Source organism: Dreissena polymorpha, chromosome 5 (assembly GCF_020536995.1).
Source record: "Dreissena polymorpha isolate Duluth1 chromosome 5, UMN_Dpol_1.0, whole genome shotgun sequence".
In the NCBI taxonomy this organism is placed as follows: domain Eukaryota; kingdom Metazoa; phylum Mollusca; class Bivalvia; order Myida; family Dreissenidae; genus Dreissena; species Dreissena polymorpha.
This window is the reverse complement of record NC_068359.1, coordinates 40,655,291-40,672,148: the sequence shown is the minus strand read 5'-3', so window position 1 is coordinate 40,672,148 and position 16,858 is coordinate 40,655,291.

The window sequence follows — 16,858 nt, the reverse complement described above, 5'->3', positions numbered from 1 at the left end:
CGTAATGTGAAAATGATTATTATGCTATAATTCGACCACGAAACTTGACGTGACTTAATACCGGACATTATGGAATGGAGCTACGCTGGCCGTATTTGACATAAGACCCATTTTCGCATATTATCTTATCAATGCTTATATGAATTTGATTGCTATAATCTAATGCGTATTCGACACGGAATTATTGTCAAGGTTTTTCATTTTGTCAATATTTATCATAGCAGGGGACATTGCTGACATCAATATGGATACTGTTTTCATTTTCTGTCGAGAAATGATATGACTTATTATCAAGATTATTTTATAGTACGGTAGCGTTCTCTACACAAGTGAGATTTATTTGTACTGGTAAATTGCTCTTATACTCACCATTCGGACTCGACGATCGGCTCGAATAAAAATGTTAGTCGCTTAAAAGTACAAATTCATCATATTGAGCACGATTATTATTATTATTATTATTATTATTATTATTATTATTATTATTATTATTATTATTATTATTATTATATAGCTTTTAGAAACTTATACCTTAAAAAAAATCCCATTGGAACAAAAATCCCATGGGAAAAAAAAACCCATGGGACAAAAAAATCCCATGGGATTTTTTATTTTTTTTTAACACGATTTAACGCGTTGAAATCGCGAGAAATGCTCATCATTTGTTAAAAGGTAGTGTTTCTGAAGGTTACATGAATAAATCTCTAAAAATCAGAAAAAAAATCCCATGGGATTTTTTTTTCCCATAAAAAATGGGATTTTTTTTCTATCAAAGTAAATTGAACGAAAATAAGCACAAATGCTTTAACAATGCTTAAAATCGATAACTAAGCACAAACGAACGTGTTTTATGTTTTTGAAAATCCCATGGGATTTTTTGTCCCATAAAAAAAGCTGGAGAAAAATCCCATGGGAGAAACCAAAATTCCCATGGGATAATGAAAAATCCCATGGGAGAAACCAAAATTCCCATGGGATAATGAAAAATCCCATGGGAAAATACAAAAATCCCATGGGAACCCCAACTTTGCAAATAAAGTTCATAGTGAAGAAAACGCATTTAACAAGCAAAAATAACCAATTATTAATCACAAGTTAGACTTGTATCTTATACTTTATCACAAATAAGCAAACCTTCAAGAAAAAGGGTACTTAAGTTTGCGAAATTTCGGTTTCGCAAAGTTTTTCCGGTGGCCGTTTGTTATGAAATAGGAGCCCCTTGGTGAATGAAGTTTAATTAAAACTTCTGGTTTATTAAAAGAAGAAATTCTTAGCACTTAAGTGTTTTCACGACAAGATGCCACTCGCTTAGAATATGGCAAGGGATTCAATATATTTACTATTCTGTATTTACAAACATAGAGACAATCCTGAGTTCAATCTAAGTATTGTGAAGTTTGAACACACCTGGCTTAATAACTAGTTTATCCATTAAATTATATGTATATAATCCATTGAAAATGTTTTTAATACGATTACTTCATAAACAGTTGTTATGGTATGTAACATTTACAGCCTCAAAAATAACACACTGTGTACATGTTGAATAATTGATAGTTTATTTTGATATATAAAATGTTAATTTGTTGTTGCTCTTTGAATATAGTTTTCAACACACACACAATGCTTAATTCAACTGAGTCTGATACATTATCTTGTTATAATGATTGAATGACAAGTTGAATGTATATGCTACTAAGTCCTACAACTGCTAATAAAATGGGCGTAATTTGTCTCTTTGACAAAGTTTGTCTAAATGTTTAACTTCAGTATGTAAATTTGTATTTTCATAAGAAATGTTAAAACATGTGCTTGTTCATATTGTAAATAAAATGTGTTTCACTTTTTAATGTTATTCTGTTATTTTATTGATTCCATTTAACTTACGTGCTTACTTTTGTATTTTGAATGAGCATTACAGTTGGATTTTGGTTTGAAATGGGTTAAATGGTCAAGTATTGGTTGAAAACAGTCCTAGTTTTCGGGTAATATTATAATCAAGAAACTGGTCGGTTGTTTGGTCACGATTATGGTCGGGAAAGTGGTTAATTTGGTTGCAAAAATGGTCGGGAAAGTGGTTGGAAAATGGTCGGGGTTTTGGTCCAAATGTGGTCAGGTTGATTTGATTGGGATAACGGTCGGGTTTTTGGTCAGAGCAGGTCAGATTTTGGTAGAAAAATGGTCGAAAACCGACGTCGGGATGACGTCGGAAAATGACGTCTAAAAACCTTTCAAATCCGACCATAAGTCTGACGGTCATCCGACGTCGGAACCCGACGTTATAGTCACCCAGATGGGTTGGGGTGTACCACTCAGGGGGGCAAAACAACACCTATCTTACTTGATTGTATGCTCCATTCAAAGTAACAATATGTGTGATAACAATCTCAGTTGGGCAGCTATAAGTTGTTATTGAGCTGTTTCTATGGCAACCGTCAGGCTTTGACTAAATAGCTAGTTTAGCCATAACTTTTGCAATATATAAGATAGCAACTTCATATTTGGCATGCATGTGCATCTCATGGAGCTGCACATTTTGAGTGGTGAAATGTCAAGGTCAAGGTCATTCTTCAAGGTCAAAGGTCAAATATATGGGTCAAAATCGCTAATTTAATGTACACTTTTGCAATATTGAAGCTAGCAACTTGATATTTGGCATACATGTGTATTTCAAAGAGCTGCGCATTTTGAGTGGTGAAAGGTCGAGGTCATCCTTCAGGGTCAAAGGTCATATATATGGGGACATACAAGATACATTCAAACAACTTGGTACCAATGGGCAACTGTCCGATGTATTATACAAAAGACTCGAGGAGTTTACCTGCATCCTCTATTCATCAAGAACGCCCACAACTGATGTTAATGAGCTAATTTACCGCCTTTTCTGTGCCAGAAAGGGTGACATTGAATCGTGGCAGTTACCACCCTGTGCTGCTTCCCTTAAGATGCATTCCATGAGGGCAAACTACCAATGTGCTATATGGAGACGCGGTCCAGAGCCAGATCCTTATATACCATCTCCCATAGGAAACGGTTGGTGTCTCAACAATGATTCTGATGACCGGGTTAATACATACCTAGCTGTTGAATGGAATGATGTTCCAACTGCATCAAATGCTCTTTTGGAAATGTCAATGTGCAGTTGTTCTCGGGAATTTAAATTGGGAACCTGTCCCTGTCTGAAATATAGACTGAAATGTTCAATGATGTGTAAGCTAAAAACATGTTCAAATCAGCAGGAAAATGATGAACTGTATACGTCAGACAAAGAAAGTGTTGAACAGATGACTCAGATAGTGAAGCTGAAATAGTCTTTAACTGATCAGTAATTACAGATGGACATTGACGTATACAATGATGATTAATACAGATACTTGAAGAACGCAGTACATGGTGACTTTAGCTACTGACAGTTCCAAGGTGGTCCGCCCACCTTCACTTGTTTTATGTCTGTGTGCTGCCTTTTGACTATTGGTGTTATTTTGTTTAGCGCTCGTGCTCTGTCTTATGTGTCTGTCGGAGTAAATGAGAGTGTGTTTTTAATTTTCATTTTTCTGCTTCTTGGGTTGATATAAATATTTTATTATGGCATCTCCCGCATCATTCTTCCTTCTTGTACTTGTTTTAAAATTGAAAAATACATACAAATTTAATAAAATGTGTTGATTTTGTTAATTAAAAGTAAGCTCAGAGCATTGCATTTTGCACAAATATTGCCTACATGTGGTATAAACAGGTACACATTCTTAAGTATGTTTCCGGCATTAGAGCAATTAATTGCACTGTTTTGTTAACTTCCTGTTGTTGTCACTGAGTACATGAAATACGTCCCATTAATGGCTAAGCTGTGTAGAATCAAATAATTTTAATGTAATAATTTTTTTTCCTTAATTGATATTCTGTGTACATATGTCGGTGCAGTGTGCTTCAGTTCATTTTATTTTCTCAATATGTACACACAATCAGTTTCAAGGGGTCGAACTAAGTCTTTCCACTAGCAAAATAATGTTATTTAGCTTATATATTTTTTTTCCATTATGTATTGAAGACCAAAGTGTTTTGTACCATTTTATAACAAATCAAGTTATACTGACTCGGTTTCCATGTGCTTTTTCTTAGTTTTGAATCTCCATAAATTTAAACATTTATGAAAATTAAGCTGATTGATGCCCCATCTTCAAAGGAGAAACGAGCGATATGTTCGTGAAACACTATGTCCCCATATAAATGACCTTTGACCTTGAAGGATGACATTGAACTTGACCTTTCACCACTAAAAATGTGCAGCTCCATGAGATACACATGCATGCCAAATATCAAGTTGCTAGCTTCAATATTGCAAATGTGTAAATTAAATTAGCGATTTTGACTAATATATTCGACCTTTGACCTTGAAGGATGTTCTTGACCTTGACCTTTCACCAATCAAAATGTGCAGATCTATGAGATACACATGCATGACAAATATGAAGTTGCTATTTTCAATATTGCAAAAGATATGGCAAATGTTAATGTTGGGGCAAACAAACAAACCAACGGGCAGGGCAAAAACGATGTCCCAACTATAGTAGTGGGGGACATAAAAAAATACCACAAGCTGCCAGTACCAGACTGTTATCAACCATTTCCATATGCTACTGGCATGCATCTCCCAAAATATATAGGTGTAGTTTTGCCCCTCTTACTGGTACACCCCACCTCAATTTTGGGTACTTGGCTGAAGGACTATTAATCTGACATCCGTCATACGTCTTGTGTCTGCTGGGATATATATTTTTGACGTACATAACGGAGCACAGCAAGAACATTTTTTAACATTTGACATTTAATCATCATGGATAATACAAACTGAAATTTATTATGTTTAAATGTGCTTGCTTTTAGAATAGAAATTAATGAATGAAAATTAAATAGATAAATAAACTTTGTAATCCTCATTGCTGTATTGTGATTTGCATAGACCCCAAATTTCAAGTCCTTTCTTTCTATCTGAGGGACATTGGTGGACTTTTGTTTACGTTCAAAGTATATAGTTGGTTCACTCTACTATACTATCAAAAATCTTTGACACCCACAACCACATCTTTCTTAATCGAATATTGTAAAATATACGTGGTTTCGATTATATTGTCATAAGATAAATTGAAAAATATATTTTTCGCATTGTTTTATTTGCCCATGCAGCTGGAGGAATCCACATCCGCGCGTGATTCAGAAGTGTGGATGTAACTGTGTGAAATTTCAAGTTGATATAATGATGCCTGTTTTGATAAATTAAAATCATAAACGTGTTGCGTAAGAAGTTGCTAAGAGTGAAGTGTCAGACATCATGTTATACGCGTGTGTTAAAATTATGTAAATGTGCTCATCTAAATCGCAGAATATACTTCAACTTTTCATCTACAATCTAACCGAAGAGGCATGTTTTCTAAAGCTTGATGTATCTGCTAAAACTTCAAAAAAGCTTTTAAGGTCAATTTAAGATGCTCTTATCACGTAACTATCGTATATTATTGAGTTTTAAATGGTTTCAATGTTACATTCTGTATGTGGACAGTTCTTTAATATAACGACCTCTTAGTAAAAATTATGTCTTATATCTTATTCAAAATATTATATATACTATACAACTCTTTTTTATCGTCTCATTATGCACGTATTATAAACTGCAGACAATGATTGATTGATATTATTTATGTGTGTAGTATGTATAATGTTCAACAACCTCGCTTACTCATATCACTCATCAGAAATATGTATATAATATTATTATTGTTGTTATCGATTGCCTGTACTTAAATGTGTTCACATGGGCCATTGGCCTTTTGGAAATAGCGTATATTGTGAATAAACTCTAAATATTGTGGCGTCCGTCAGGATGGGTTTATTGGTTTTCTTTGTGAGTTATATTCTTACAACAAGACTGGCGGCAGTTTAAATAATATATTTATTTAGTAGGTTTAATATGTTATTGCAAAATTAGACAAGTTTGGTGGACACTTTCTCGGAAATACGTTACAAGTTATTTTTAGTTACCCAAGATGTTTTTACTCACTTTACTGCCCAGACAAGTGGAGCTACCAAGATGGAAGTTGTGCTGTCAAATTCAAATTCTAGCGCCCTTATATACTTTCTGGAAAGTGCCCACGTGACCTTAACTGACCAATGACCATATGACAGCCTGCCAGCATAATAACAATAAACCAATAGGATTCTGACAGCTCGGGAATCATCCAATCAGAATCCGTCAGCCTGAGCTGTCAGAATCCACAATGATGCTGGCAAATTCTGTGTCATAGCGGCCATGACAGGTCAGATTTATGCATAACATTTACATAATAATGCATAAATATGGCTTGTCAATAAACAACAGGATCGAAATGGAAACAATACACATAATACTAATAGTTCTGTTAGTGCAGTTAATAATTCGTGGTATTACGGAATAAGTCATGGAAATGAAATGGATTATTGTGTTAAAAGGATGTAAACAATGGACATTGCAAGCCTTACACGAATAACAAGGTAAGTGCAATTATCATCATCATCATCATAATCATTAGTAGTATAACTTTGGAAACTGCATTCCACGTAAGTATAACAGTAAACAATAAAGCATTTAAGCATATAATGGGTGTGGGGGTGGGTCATTACAATCGCCCCACCTTTCTAAAATTAAAATTCTCCTGAATTTTGATAGCTCAAAAGCAAACGTCATGTGGTAGTTATCACATAAAATATACTGCAATTCAAACTAATTATAAGACTAACATTAATTAACAAACGAACATGAACATTAGAGACAGTTGGTAAGTAGTTGTTATCCAGTGCATATAACTTCCTCCAAATACCATTACGCCGTACTTATTCACTCGGGGTAATAAGTCACACTAAGATATTTTCAATCTTACAAAGGTTCTTGTTTTGCATTCAATGGTTGTACACTACACAATCATTATGAAATAATTACCCACACAGTAACGTAATAGCGGTACATTCATATCGCAAATCCCTAGAAGGTTGATGTGCACAGACAATCAAACTATTGATTTTAACTTGAACAGCAACAACAATATCAGATAACAATACTGAACATAATAAATTTAAATTCGTTATAATTCGTGAATACGTTTACCAATTATCGATAATACAGTAACTATTATCAAATTTTAAACTTAACGCGTAATCACACAATTTAAGTTACCCCTCTGTTTCAGGTGTAATTTAGAATAATGACATAATGAACTTAATAAAAAAACACTTAGTTCAGTCAATAAACAATAAAATGCAACACCCCATATTTGTGAATCAAAACGACAATACAATACATCAGTCAATAAACAATCAAATGCAACACATGTGTGAATCAAAACGACAATAATAATAATAAATTATCAGTCAATGTCCAGACTGAATGACGCCGTAAAATAGTTTGCATGTTAGTTAGGTGTAGCCTTCAACACCGGAAATTGAGTCACGAAATCAATGTATGGAAAACGATTGTTCGCAAATAACAACCACATGTTTGAGGGTTAGTTTGTCATCCAAGTGAACCTCGCCGTTCGTGGTAAAATATACCTTTATTGTCAAGCTGTCTATTTAACTATCATTTATCGAGTTTCTTTGCTGATGCTTCACACATTTATTAGTTTTAAATTAAAGGAATTGTTAATAATGTTTGGATCAAGATAAACTTGGCAATCGTTCACACGCTCAGCAATTATTTGTCTTGATAACTTAGTTACACATATATTGTTACAGATTTGAGACATCAAAGTCTGAAGAGTAAAATCAAGACCAATTTCATCAGTCGAATATAGTACAATATACGACGAAGACATCAGGGGAGCACGTAATGGATCGACATCAGGAGAGCACGTCATGGATCGACATCAGGGGAGACAATCATGGATCGACATCAGGGGAGCACATCATGGATAAAGAACAATACACGAAGAAGAAGACATCAGTTATTTCTTTTTCAAACGTAATGGAATTTCCTTGCACGCTGCTATTAATTTATCATTTGCAGTGTCAGGCATCATGGATGCAGATTCGATCATGCGCAACCATTTCATGTCCTCTTTCCCTAGGGCAATTTCCCTTAGTCTCACATAAATAGCATGACACGAATGTACATTTGTATCGACTGGTGCCCTCGGGCTCAAACTTCCAGGCAAAACCAGAAAATTGAAGGCATTCAGTAGTTCCACACGTTCAAACTTGAAATTACATGGCAAAATGGACACTCCACTCCCAAGCGCTGATGTACAGTCTCGACATGTCTCTCAAATTGACGTTGAGTTGCCAATGTGGCATGGCACAACCAACAATTTTGGTGTTTCATTCTGTAAATTTACAAAAAGGTATAACAGTTTATAAGTTTGAAATTTGCTACTTTATATGTTCTCGCTTACTTATTTTCATCTTCATAAAAAAAGTTATATGAGTCATTTATACATAACACTCCATTAACTCAAATATATGTGTTTTACACTTTAAGAATTTTACAAATGTCTGAATGTTTAAACAGCAAGCCAATAATGTTCTGTTCAAATTGCATGTTATTGTACACATAGATATAGTTCACCAAATCAAAATGTTATATGCAAAAAGCAAGTTTATTTGTTTCAGGTATCAACGAAAAGTGTCCACCACCCTAATAAAAAGGCAACACAAGTACTCAAAGGTATCACACATTACTCTAAAATAGACTAATTACTTTTAATAGCACTATTTTGAAACGTCTGCTCCAAATATGTAAAACATCATATTTATTTAAATATGAAAGAATAACCGATAACGAATATGGTTGCGCAGGCCAATTCAATTATCAAAACATGTGATATATAGCCCATATCACATACTATGGTGCCTTTAACACGGTCACCACAACTTCATGAGCAACTTAATTGATTCTCCCCAGCTTTTGCAGCAGCTCATAAACTATATATTTGGATCAAACCGACACACAATATAGTGATATAAAAATTAAGTCATATTTACTTAATTCATTTATTTATTCGAAATCTGCACTTGACTAATTGCAGAATTGAGCAAACCAAGATGGAATATGGTTTCCTTTGTAGGGAATTAATCTGTCTATGTGATACACTTTTGGCTTTAACTTTAGTCCACTCTTTACTAAATAGGTTATGTCGTCTAATTTCCTTGTTATTACATATGGACCTTTCCATTTGCAGGTCAATTTCGAACAGACTCCAATACGTCGAATCGGGTTATACAACCAAACAGCTTGGCCGACCGAAAAAGACCTCTTTTTCGCCTTGATGTCATAATGACGCTTCTGATATGCTGTGTTCTTACGAAGAGACTTCCTCGCAATTGTATGACAGCTCACCAGGACCGTCTGTAACTGGCTACAATATGACTCTGGATCACGTGCCTCAATTGAAGAATTTGGTGACCCGATAAATGCCTCTACTGGTAGGGTTACATCACGCCCAAACACCATTTTGTTGGGAGTTACACCAGTACTGCTGTGCACGGAAGCACGATAAGCCATGGTAAGCTGTGGAAGGTACTCATCCCATCTCTGTTGGTCATCTTCACAATAAATGGCCAACATGGATTGAAGAGTTCTGTTGAATCGTTCTGGACAACCATTACTTTGGGGTCGAAGCGAACTTGTTGTTACTTTGTCGATGTGAAGAAAATCACAAATATCTTGAAAAAGCTGTGAAGTGAAATTTGTCCCTTTATCACTTAAAATTTGTTGAGGACAACCAAACCGACAAATGAAATTATTTACTAAAACATCAGCAATAGTTTTTGCTTCTTGGTTAGGCAGGGGATAAGCCTCAGTCCATTTTGTAAAATTGTCCACTACTACTAAAATATATTTGTTGCCTTTCAGTGTTGTACTTAAAGGACCTAACACGTCAATGGAAATTCTCTCCATTGGTTCACCATTGATATAATTTCTCATTGGGGCTTTAGGAGCTGTATTAGACTTACGACATGCACATTTATCGCATTTAGTGATATACTTATAAACATCCTCTTTCATACCTGGCCAATAGAACGATTGTTTAAGCCTATGTAAGGACTTTTCTAAACCCAAGTGTCCAGCAGACGGAATGTCATGCGAATACTTAATAATTTCATCTCGTTTCGTTAACGGTACAATAAGTAAATTTTGTTCGAAGCCAGTTTCCGTGTCTATGAAAATACAATACAATATTTGGTTAATTACTTTAAGTCTATCCCACATGCGCCAAAGTGTTTTAAGAAAAGAAGTACCATCTGATATTTGATCCCATGAAGGCCTATCTAATTGGTTTGTCTTAGCATTAAGAATAGGACTAATATTTGGGTCATTTAATTGGGCAACTAAAAGGTCATCAGGGGTCCAGCCATTTACAACTATTTGTGCGTCTTGTTGTATTGCTCGTATAGTTACACTGTTATTTTGGTTTATGATTAAATTATTATCACAATCACTGTCAGTATCTTCATTATTTAAATTCTCTTGTCTTTCACAAACTTTACATGGTCGTCTACTTAAAGCGTCAGCATTTGTATGTTTGAGCCCAGGCCGATGAACAACATCAAGGTCATATGTTTCTAGTTCCTGTAACCATCTTGCCATTTGACCTGACGGGGTTTTCAGCTTTTTGATCCAACTTACAGCTGCGTTATCAGTTCTAAGCAATGTTTTCTGACCATATATGTAGGGGTGAAAAGTTCTTGAAGCCATTACGGCCGCCAAAAGTTCTTTTCTTGTTGCACAATAATTTTTCTCGCATTTACTAAGACCTTTGCTCATGTAAGCAATTACACGTTCATGACCGTTTTGCACCTGGGATAATACACCCCCAACTGCTAAGTCACTAGCATCACAATCTATTATGTATGATAATCCCGTTATTGGATAAGCTAATATGGGTGCTGACGTTAGCGCCTGTTTTAATGTTTCAAATGCACTATTTGCGTCCTCATTCCAACAAAATTTAATACCTTTTTCACATAACTTGTGGAGAGGTCGAGCTATTTTAGCAAAACCTTCCACAAAACGTCGATAATATGAGGCAAGACCAAGAAAACTTCGCATTTCTTTGACTGACGTTGGCACTGGCCAACTATGGACAGCTTTTATCTTTTCCGGGTCAGTGGAAACTCCTACCTCAGACACTATGTGGCCTAAGAAAGTTATTTTCTTTTGAAAGAAAGCACATTTGGAAGGCTTTAACTTTAGATTGGCATCAACGAGTTTGTCAAAAATACGGGACAAACGCTCCAGGCCTTCAGAGATGGTGTTTGCTGGCGAGGTTATATCATCCATGTAGAGGACTAGTTCTACCCACTGCAAACCGCGTAGAACATCCTCCATGCAACGTTGAAAGGTTGATGGAGAATTCGCGAGGCCGAACGGCATACATACCCACTGGTACAATCCCAGTGATGTGGCAAAGGCCGTCTTTTCACGGTCCTCTGGTGCCATTTCAATCTGCCAGAAACCGGAACACAAGTCCATTTGGCTGAACCAGGTCGCACCGGCTAATGAATCCAAACAGGCATCTGTTCTAGGAAGAGGGTACGCGTCCTTAACGGTAACATCATTAAGTTGCCTGTAGTCACAGCAAAACCTAACGGTAGAGTCCTTCTTTGTTACAATGACAACAGGAGAGGCCCAAGGACTTTTGGAGGCTTCAATGACATCCTGTTCGAGCATTTTCTTGACTTCATTTCGCTCAGCTTCCTGTTTTGCCAATGGTAATCGACGCAACGGTTGTTTAATTGGTAGCGCTTGACCAGTATTAATACGATGTTGTACCCGGTTACATTTTCCAAAGTCACTAGAATGTTTTGCAAAAACAGAACTGTATTTTAATAATAATAATGCTAACTGATGACACTCTTCTTTAGCTAGAAATTTCGAGCTTCTATCATAAAGATCTTTTAAATGCTCAGGCAAATCAGTTCTACTGGGGTTTACAATTTTATTTTCACTAGTTGGTGTCACTGATCGTACTTGAACTTTATTAAAAATTTCTTGATCAATGTATGGTTCACAAGTGCCAACTGATTGGTTTTCGTGTAAAGTTACAGAGCTGTCGGAACAGTTTACATAATTAATTTTAAGGTCACTATCGTTTGTAGTTAACACACCAGGCAACATAAGACAGTGAGGATTTGCAGAGCCGATAGGTTCCGCCAGCGAGTACTTTGTCAGTTTATCTTTATTAGAAATGCCGACGGATACAAAAGCTGCGGAATTGGCAGGAATTACTATTGTCCTGCGCACAATAACGCGACATGAAAAAGATTTTTCAGAGCCCACAAAGCACGGGATCTCATTACAATGGGTAACAAGTTTACCGCTTTTGTAATCAATAATTTCAACATATTTCAAGAGAAAATCCTGGCCTATTATGCCATCTTGCGAAATGTCACAAACTAAGACCTCGATGTTGAAATTACAACCATTTAATGTAACTTCTAAAGCAGTTTGGCCATGACAGTTAATTTGATTTGAACCGGCATCGAATACAGGGGTTGCAAATGGAGTTAATAAGTATTTTGAAAGCTTAGGCGTATTTTGATAAACGGTACTTGATAAAATGGAGCATGTTGCACCGGAATCAATTAAAAATTCTACTTCTTGAACATCAAGTTTGCCTGACACGTAAAAACCATTGTCCCAAACTTTATCAGAAAAACTACCGGTGCGAATTACATTTCCAGCAGGCCGATTTTGATTGGATTCAGTCGACACATGACCTACTGGGTCGACCGTGAGCCGTTTCCCTGAGACAAATGTGCAGGAACGTTTCGAGAAACTTCGCCAAACGATTGACGTTCACGCTGAGGACAGTCCCGGAAGAGATGCGCTTCCGAGCGGCACTTGAAGCACTTGCGCGACTCGCTCTTTGTTTTGAGTGACTGTTGCGTTGATCTTGCCAGAGACACGCTTTCAAGACGCTCCAGGCGGGAGTCGAGACCCTTAATGAGACCTGACAACTTCCGGTCTATGCCGTTGGTGTCTACGACTCGAACACGGCTGGATCTTTGTTGATCATACCCGAGGATCGACTCATACTTATCGATCACTGCAGCGGCCTCGTGAATACTGGAACAGTTGTTGTCGATACAGCGACACTTCATTTCGGGTGAAATTATTTTATACAGTTGATTTAAAGCAACAATGTCCTGTGATTGTGTGTTCAATTGACTGTACGCTTTCTTTGTGAGTTGTCTTATGTCGTCACAAAGAGAGATGATGCTTTCTCCGGGCCGGCGCTGTCTATTCTCCAACATCCCAAGGTACTTCGATTCATGTACACTGCTGCCGAATCGTTGTTTCATACGTTTTACCAACGTACAATAATCGCGGCGCTCGTACTCGTCCAGGCTCATATAAAACTGCCTCGCCTTTCCTCGAAGACTGGATGCTAGGAATAAAACACGGCTCCTCTGGCTCCAAACACCAAGCTCGGCGCAATCCTCAAAATGGGAAATATAACTCTCCCAAGGCTTTCGCCGCTGTATGGCTCTGGCTTGAGATGGGGGACATGTTCGGATGCCCTCCAGTTGTTACAACGGTCAACACCTACGTTGTTGAAATTGAGATTTTGCGCTCGGCCATGTCGGCGCACGGGACTGGACCCAGCCTCGGAATCACTTTCCGACGTACACGGCGGAACAGGTGTTGCTCGCTGACGTCGACGATGGCGACCAGTAGACATGGAAGAAGTTACTGAAGCTTCACTCCTAATTTCGAATTCACTATTTTCTAAATTTCTCAAATTTAACACAACCTCGGAATCCGAACTTTCGCTAGCCATATTTTTTAATTTGCACTTATTTTATAGGAATAGTCAAAGATTTATAGATTTATATTAACCACAATATTTATTAAATGTTCCTTGTACACGGGCCTTTTAAATAAACACAATATGTTAGTTATGCAAAAATAACACACAATATATTTTATATAATATATATTAGATCTATATTGCGATTCGCGAATCACGGATAAAATATTTTAAATTATCGAGGGATATGCCCCTTTAAACCACTTCAACGAGCGCTAAGTAAATACTGCGTCATATATTCATTCAATGACGTCATCACATTGGAATTTACTATAACTTCAGGCGGGTTTGTAAAATCGTCCTTCGGCACTGAACGATCCCCAGTTCTGACACCATTTGTGGCGTCCGTCAGGATGGGTTTATTCGTTTTCTTTGTGAGTTATATTCTTACAACAAGACTGGCGGCAGTTTAAATAATATATTTATTTAGTAGGTTTAATATGTTATTGCAAAATTAGACAAGTTTGGTGGACACTTTCTCGGAAATACGTTACAAGTTATTTTTAGTTACCCAAGATGTTTTTACTCACTTTACTGCCCACAGATACACATGCATGCCAAATATGAAGTTGCTATTTTCAATATTGCAAAAGTTATGGCAAATGTTAAAGTTGGGGCAAACAAACAAACCAACGGGCAGGGCAAAAACGATGTCCCAACTATAGTGGTGGAAGACATAAAAAAATACCACAAGCTGCCAGTACCAGACTGTTATCAACCATTTCCATATGCTACTGGCATGCATCTCCCCAAATATATAGGTGTAGTTTTGCCCCTCTAACTGGTACACCCCACCTCAATTTTGGGTACTTGGCTGAAGGACTATTAATCTGACGTCCGTCAGACGTCTTGTGTCTGCTGGGATATATATTTTTGACGTACATAACGGAGCACAGCAAGAACATTTTTTTTAACATTTGACATTTAATCATCATGGATAATCCAAACTGAAATTTATTATGTTTAAATGTGCATGCTTTTAGAATAGAAATTAATGCATGAAAATTAAATAGATAAATAAACTTTGTAATCCTCATTGCTGTATTGTGATTTGCATTATAGACCCCAAATTTCAAGTCCTTTCTTTCTATCTGAGGGACATTGGTGGACTTTTGTTTACGTTCAAAGTATATAGTTGGTTCACTCTACTATACTATCAAAAATCTTTGACACCCACAACCACATCCTTCTTAATCGAATATTGTAAAATATACGTGGTTTCGATTATATTGTCATAAGATAAAATGATAAATATATTTTTCGCATTGTTTTATTTGCCCATGCAGCTGGAGGAATCCACATCCGCGCGTGATTCAGAAGTGTGGATGTAACTGTGTGAAATTTCAAGTTGATATAATGATGCCTGTTTTGATAAATATATTAAAATCATAAACGTGTTGCGTAAGAAGTTGCTTAGAGTGAAGTGTCAGACATCATGCTATACGCGTGTGTTAAAATTATGTAAATGTGCTCATCTAAATCGCGGAATATACTTCAACTTTTCATCTACCATCTAACCGAAGAGGCATGTTTTCTAAAGCTTGATGTATCTGCTAAAACTTCAAAAAAGCTTTTAAGGTCAATTTAAGATGCTCTTATCACGTAACTATCGTATATTATTGAGTTTTAAATGGTTTCAATGTTTCGTTCTGTATGTGGACAGTTCTTTAATATAACGACCTCTTAGTTAAAAATATGTCTGATATCTTATTCAAAATATTATATAATATACAGCTCTTTTTTATCGTCTCATTTTGCACGTATTATAAACTGCAGACAATGATTGATTGATATTATTTATGTGTGTAGTATGTATAATGTTCAACAACCTCGCTTATGCCTCAGTCACAAATAATCCGGTCGCCGGCCGATGTGTCCGATCTCCAGGCATCGGGAAGACTGGACACGTCGGAGCCGTCCGCCGTCCGATGAATGACAATGTTAAAACCTCAGTCACAAATAGACACCGATCACCGTCCGATCAGCGGCCGACGTTTTTTTCCGCTCATCGGTCTGGCGCCGGCCGATGATCGCACGCACATCGGGTCATTTTGTAGCATCGGGCGGCGTCCGGATTAATTTTTTATATCAAAGTTTGTTTTACGCAATATCGGGCCCGGGAAGGAATCGAGTTGAGACCAAAAAAAGATCGGACGATCAACGAACGGTTATCGCCCGGCGTGCGCCCGACATCGGATTCATTGTACGTGTATCATAACGAGCATCGTCCGGCGTCCGTCGGGCATCGTGCGGAGGCCCTCCGGCAATCAGACGGTCGCCGGCCGATGTATATTCCTCTGGAAAATACTTTTACTTTTGCCGATACACGTTCAATGCATCCGATGTCGGGCGATCGCCGGGCGATACCCGTGCGTTGATCGTCCGATCTTGTTTCGATCTCAACTCGATTCCTTCCCGGGCCCGACGTCGGGCAAAATTTTAAGTGAGACTTAAAATTAATCCGGACGCCGCCCGATGCTACAAATTGGCCCGGTTTCCGTGCGATCATCGGCCGGTCGCCAGCCCGATGAGCTGAAAAATACGTCGGCCGCTGATCGGACGGTGATCGGTGACTATTTGTGACTGAGGTATAACTCATATTACTCATCAGAAATATGTATATAATATTATTATTGTTGTTATCGATTGCCTGTACTTAAATGTGTTCACATGGGCCATTGGCCTTCTGGAAATAGCGTATATTGTGAATAAACTCTTAATATCTTGAAATTTATTATTGTTTAAATATGGTTTAAGTCAAACATGTGGTACTTACTACTTGAGACGAATATCATAACAATATAATGGTAAGTAGGTATGCTAAACTGTCTGTCTATTGTGTTACGATTCCTCAATACATACAAATATACAATGTCATGCAGAAATATTCTCAATCTTTATTTAAAATTGTTATATTTTTTGTGAATTCAAAGTCAACTTAGCGAATATTATCGAATGTTGAAAAAATTGTCGCAAACTAGATGCAAATATAAAGAGACCGATCGAATTAAGAAAACAAA